The sequence below is a fragment of the Euprymna scolopes genome, chromosome 15 (genome assembly GCF_053919585.1).
Source record: "Euprymna scolopes isolate OS-2025 chromosome 15, ASM5391958v1, whole genome shotgun sequence".
In the NCBI taxonomy this organism is placed as follows: domain Eukaryota; kingdom Metazoa; phylum Mollusca; class Cephalopoda; order Sepiida; family Sepiolidae; genus Euprymna; species Euprymna scolopes.
The window spans coordinates 256,751-262,500 of record NC_136496.1 but is presented as its reverse complement, the minus strand read 5'-3'; the positions used below and the strand labels follow the sequence as shown (position 1 = coordinate 262,500).

The 5,750-nt window shown below is 31.8% G+C and overlaps 1 pseudogene across 1 annotated transcript in view; it reads right to left on the bottom strand.

Annotated features, from left to right (window-relative positions):
- The window catches only part of LOC145294221 (histone-lysine N-methyltransferase SETMAR pseudogene), a 13,555-nt pseudogene extending 10,658 nt beyond the window's left edge, over positions 1-2,897 (bottom strand). Inside the window, exon 1 of the transcript XR_013869844.1 lies at positions 1,767-2,897. The product of XR_013869844.1 is annotated as a histone-lysine N-methyltransferase SETMAR pseudogene (transcript). The remainder of the gene's footprint in view (positions 1-1,766) is intronic.
- Positions 2,898-5,750: the final 2,853 nt, after the last annotated feature.

The window sequence follows — 5,750 nt, the reverse complement described above, 5'->3', positions numbered from 1 at the left end:
AAAAAAACAAACAAAAAAAACCTAAAGTTGATTTTATAGACTGAGCTTTTCTGCTTGTGCGGTGATAAAACTTTTCAAATAAACTTGTGATGTTAGAGTATATAAAACTGTTTACTTGGGTCAAAATTCGGATTTTCTTTGTTCATGGAATTTTTTTTGATTATCGATTTTCGATACTCATCGGATGGCATTCCAATACTAAACTTACGTAAGAATGCTCACAGATACATCAAGTACATCTCTGTGAAATTAAAAAAAAAAGAATCGGACCAGCCGTTTTGGAGCCCATAGGCAACGAACTCACACACACACACACACACACACACACACACACACACACACACACACACACACACACACACACGTGCACACACACACACACAAAGTGATATATCTATAATATAAAGCTGAATGTCTGTGTGTGCGCGCGCGTGTGTGTGTGTGTGGTCACGAATAGGCTCCTATATGGTTGACTATTTTAAAAAATTGATAACATATAATGATAGAAGATGTATCGAGGCACAGGAATGGGTATGTTTGATCTGGTAGAACGGTGGTTCATTAAAATTGTGGGGTCTGCGTTCGCGCCTGGTCCACAAAGTATGGAAATAAAAAATCTAAAAATGAAAAAAAAAATACGTTTACAAGTGTTGTTGATATAGATGTACATAATAATACTTTGATAAGTATGTTTTAACTTAAATAGGGATGGCATAATAAAATTGTGGGGTCTGCGTTCCCCATAGAATGAAAATGGCACAAACTTTAATAAAGACTTTTCATATCTATCTGCGTAAGTATACTTTGATAATTATGTTTCAGTTTGAAAAAAATATGATATAATAAAATCATGGGGTGTTCGTTCGCTCCTGACCTCCATAGAATAGAAATATGCCACAAAGTTTAACAAGGTTTTTTAATATAGATCCACAGAATATTGTGATAAGTGTTTCAGTGTATGGTATAATAAATTATGGGGTTTATCTATTTTATTTTTACTTTCATCATACTTTGCTTTGGTTTTGATACTCCCAAATTCGAAGCTATCTGTTTACAACCCTTCCTTTTCATAACCTATCATACTTTCATAAATCAGAGTCCGTTTTCTGTAGGCTGTTTTTGAACCCAGTCAACGACGGGTACTTTTGCTAGTATATATATATATATATATATATATATATATATATATGTGTGTGTGTGTGTGTGTGTGTGTGTGTGTGTGTGTGTGTGTGTGTGTGTGTTTGTTTATACTACATATCTATAAAACGGTTCAATGCGTTTATCATCATCATCGTCATCATCATCATCGGTTTAATGTCTGTATCCGAAAGTGCTGGCAAGTGTTAGGTTATATAAAAAAAAAACACCTCGTACTTCTTCTATGTTGTTTAAGAACAACAAAAGAAGACAGTAGATAGATAGATAGATAGATAGATAGACAATTTTAGTCAGCTCAGTCCAGTAGTTTCCGAAAAAAAGTAGAACAAACAGACAAATTAAGAGAGAACAACAATCTTACAGCCCAAATCGCCACCAGGGTTCCTTCACACCTATAAATCTGGCCATATCACAGTAGTCCCTTACGGTTCAGTAGCAATATGACTTGTTTAGGCGAACTAAAGTTTTTAAAAAAGACTGCAATGAAATTAAGTTTTTAAAACGTTAATTTGAGAAAAAAGTTAATATAAAAAATAATAAAAAATGATGAAATGCAATCATTATGAGTTTTATTACTTTCAGACAAAAAGAAAAAATTAATTGCTTACTGTTTTATTATTGAAAATGTTTTTTAAACTCATTGTTGACTTGTTGGACAAATAGATGTTAGAATGTCAGTATGCATATGTATCGAGCGTCCAACAAACACGAGGAACGACATCTGTTCCTGTTTGGAGAAAAGAAAACTGTTTATCCGAAATAAATAATCCGTTATTGAAACAAAGTTTGTGTATGTTTTCGCCAACAGTTTCTCATACACACGATAAAACGCAAGCAACAATTAGCCCTATAAGACAGGCCACGGCGCAGAAGATCAAGTTGCTCATATATTTATGTGATAGCTCACTTGCTGCCATGGTGAGAGTTGGCGAAAGTGCTTTAGTATTCTAATTTGTTCGATGTGAATTTATTAATATAAATTATCGAAAATAACAGCAAGTCGCAAAATGGTAATTCAATCTTAAATAAACGTTCATGAGTAGAAAATATGAAAATGGTTGATAATTGCGTGCGAGTAAATTGTCTTCAAATATCGTCTTTCACCGAATATTCATCACATTTAAGTAACGCTAGAGTTGATGGCCGGAACAAGCAAACATTTAATGAAATCCTTGTAACGTTCGTAAAAGATGCAAAAAAGAAATCAAACAAACAAAAAAATCCTCTCCGTTTTCACTGGTTGTCAATACGAAATGTAAATTGCCCCAAAACGTTGCAAATGTAATGATTATTGGCGTGCATATCCGAAATGCGTTTTGTGTGACGAAGGTGCGCCATAAAATCGACCGAAAATCGAATTCCGATTTTGTTGCTGAGTTTTATTATTTCTTTTTAAGGAAAAGAAAAAGCAAGAAACAACGTAAGGAGAAAACCCATTGACGCAGTATGTTTTAACAACTGTCAACAGTAAATGTTTATAAAATGCGTTTAAATCATCATCATCATCATCATCATCATCATCATCATCATCATCATTGGTTTAATGTCTGTTTCCCAGGCTGACATGTGTTAGGTAGTATAAAAGAACACCTGATATAGATGTCATTCTTCCATGTTGTTTAGGGACAACAAAAGAAGACAATATAGAGATAGATTAGTAAAGAGAAAGGGATGTGTATGTTTGTGTGTATGTAAGTTAGTGAGTGAGAGGAAAAGAGAGTAGGATAGTAGATAGTTCGCAAAAGAGAGATAGACTGATATAGTGAAGCGAGTGGCTATATATATATATATATATATATATATATATATATATATATATATATATATATATATATAGAGAGAGAGAGAGAGAGAGAGAGAAAATAGAAGAGGAGAAAGATTACTTGAAAAAATTAAAGTGAGAAAGTATATATATATATATATATATATATATATATATATATATGATAGCACGCACAAAAAAAGATCGATCTATTGTCTAATGGCAACAAAATAAGTCAATAAAGATAGATAGATGTGCACGTTTATGCGTATGTAAGAAAAAGTACACGGAAGATAGAGTGCGAAAGTGAAAGGGGCCCACACACGCATATATATATATATATATATATATATATATATATATATATATTATAATAATTATTAAATACCTACAGACATTAGTGTTTCATCCTTTCGGAAACCATCAGTGTAGGGTGTCACGATTAACACCAGTTGATAGATTCGAACCGGGCGGCAGAAATCATCCCTGGCTTCATTAGCAAGGACGAAATCCATTCGACTACCGTTAACCGCGAGAAATGCTATTGAATTTTAAACATTTATTCTTCAAATACTTTTTAACGTCTGTCATAGTGATCTAATCATTATATGATTATTTGCGCATAAGAGCTAAATTGACCGACTTTACTTCAACTGAAAGTGTTCGACGATAAGAAATGAGTTTCTGAAAGGTGCTGACATTATTATTTACTATAATTATTATTAAATAACTACAGACACTAGTGTTTCATCCTTTTGGGAATCATCAGTACAGGATGTCACGATTAACACCAGTTCAATTTTAAACATTTATTTTTTAAATGCTTTTTAACGTCTGTCAGAGTGATCTAAGCAAATGTACAAAAATGTTAAACATATTGTTTAACGACAACAAAAAAGGCAAATGATATATATATATATATATATATATATATATATAGAGAGAGAGAGAGAGAGAGAGAGAAAGAAAGAAAGAAAATAGAAGAGGAGAAAGATTACTTCAAAAAAATTAGAGTGAGAATATATATATATATATATATATATATATATATATATATATATATATATATATATATATATATACATATACAGGCACACAAAAATGGTTGACATGTTGTTTAACAACAAAAAGAAACGGAGGAGGGATAGAATGAGGAAGTTTGAAATACAAAGGGAAGATATTACTTTAACGAGAGAGAGGTGGGAGGAGTTGAGAAAGAGGAATCGGGTTGAATACATATCATACAAATGCAAACAAATATGGCCGCCGCTGATGACACGCAATATGTTACATATTTAATATTTATGCGAAAAACGAATGCAAACAAAAGTCCAATTGATATATCCTTTTTTGCTCTCCGTGTCGACATCAAGACAAATATTTTTCTGAATTGATTTTGCAAGTGTACAACTGTTAGAATCAATTTTATCAAACTCTAAGACCAATGCAATAGAATCAGAAAAGGCTGTTCACTATAGATAGGCAAGTAATGATTTGGCTTGTGTGTCCGGCAAAAGTCAAAAACTACTAAAGACACACTTAGGAACGTTACATTATCATGTTCAGTGTGACACCAACCTTGTTATTATAAAAAATATAATTGATAGTGTAATATCCCTTTGAGTGTGAGTAGGGACAAATTTAGTACAAGTTAGGAGAGTATTTACTTACGGATAATTTTTCATAAACAACACTGAATATTGAACCAGTCAAGAAAGAAGCGCGAGATGGAGAGACAACAGAAAAAGGAAACTCTGGATGAAAAGGGGACTAGAAAAAAAACGGAAAGGCAGAAAAAAAGGAGGAGTATTTTAGTAGGTAGGGAAGTAAGTATGTGGAGACCAGGAAGAGAAGGGTAAGAAAAGGGCAGTAGTAGAGGTAGAAAAAGTACAGTGAAATAGAGAAAGGTAAAACAGGAGAAGGATAATAGAGAAGAGAATCTATAATATTAAATAGAAGATATTGCATGTGTATTTCGGAGATCATAATTGATAACGTGTATTAGTTGTATCATTTAGATTATTTGTATTAGTTTTGTTATTTTTATTATTTGTATTATTTTTGTTACTTTTAATTGATATTTGTAATTTTTTACTTTTAATCCTTTTATATACTTTATATACTAGCAGTTCAGCTCGGCTTTGCTCGGGCCATAAGCACTGTTCATAACTTTATGTGCATATATATATATATATATATATATATATATATATATATATATATATATATATATATATAAAATTGACTCATGTCCAGGTAGCCTACATTTAAAATTTCTAGTGTTTGGACCCAAAATTGGTGGAGGAGTTTGGTAGAGTCTGCAGAGATCAATTCTTTCAACTTTGACCTGTTGTCAGCTAAATTTTCGCCCCAAAAATTGATTAAAAAGCTTGCTGTATGTTGAACGCCCTTTATGTAAAATTTCAAATATTTAGACCCAAAATTGGCTTAATAGTTTGTTAGAGACCGCTAAGGTCAAATCTTTTAAACTTTGACCCCTCGGAAGCCAAAATTTCAAACAAAAGTGGATTAAAAAACTTTCCCTATGTCTGAATACACTTTATGTAAAATTTAAATTTCTGCAAATCTGTTTTTTATTTATAATAAATGTTTTTATTTAAAGTTATTATTGTATTACAAAATCGATAAAATGTTCTGTTTTGGGTTTATATATAACCGCGTCTAGGTATGTCTAGATTATATAAGGTATACGTGTTTCTCTAATCGATGCTCGTGTATCGTCTAGTGGTTAGAATTATAAAGACTTACTTTTCTTTGTATATGGGGTTTCTGTACGCGTCAATTTGTTACGTGTATAGTCTTTCTATTT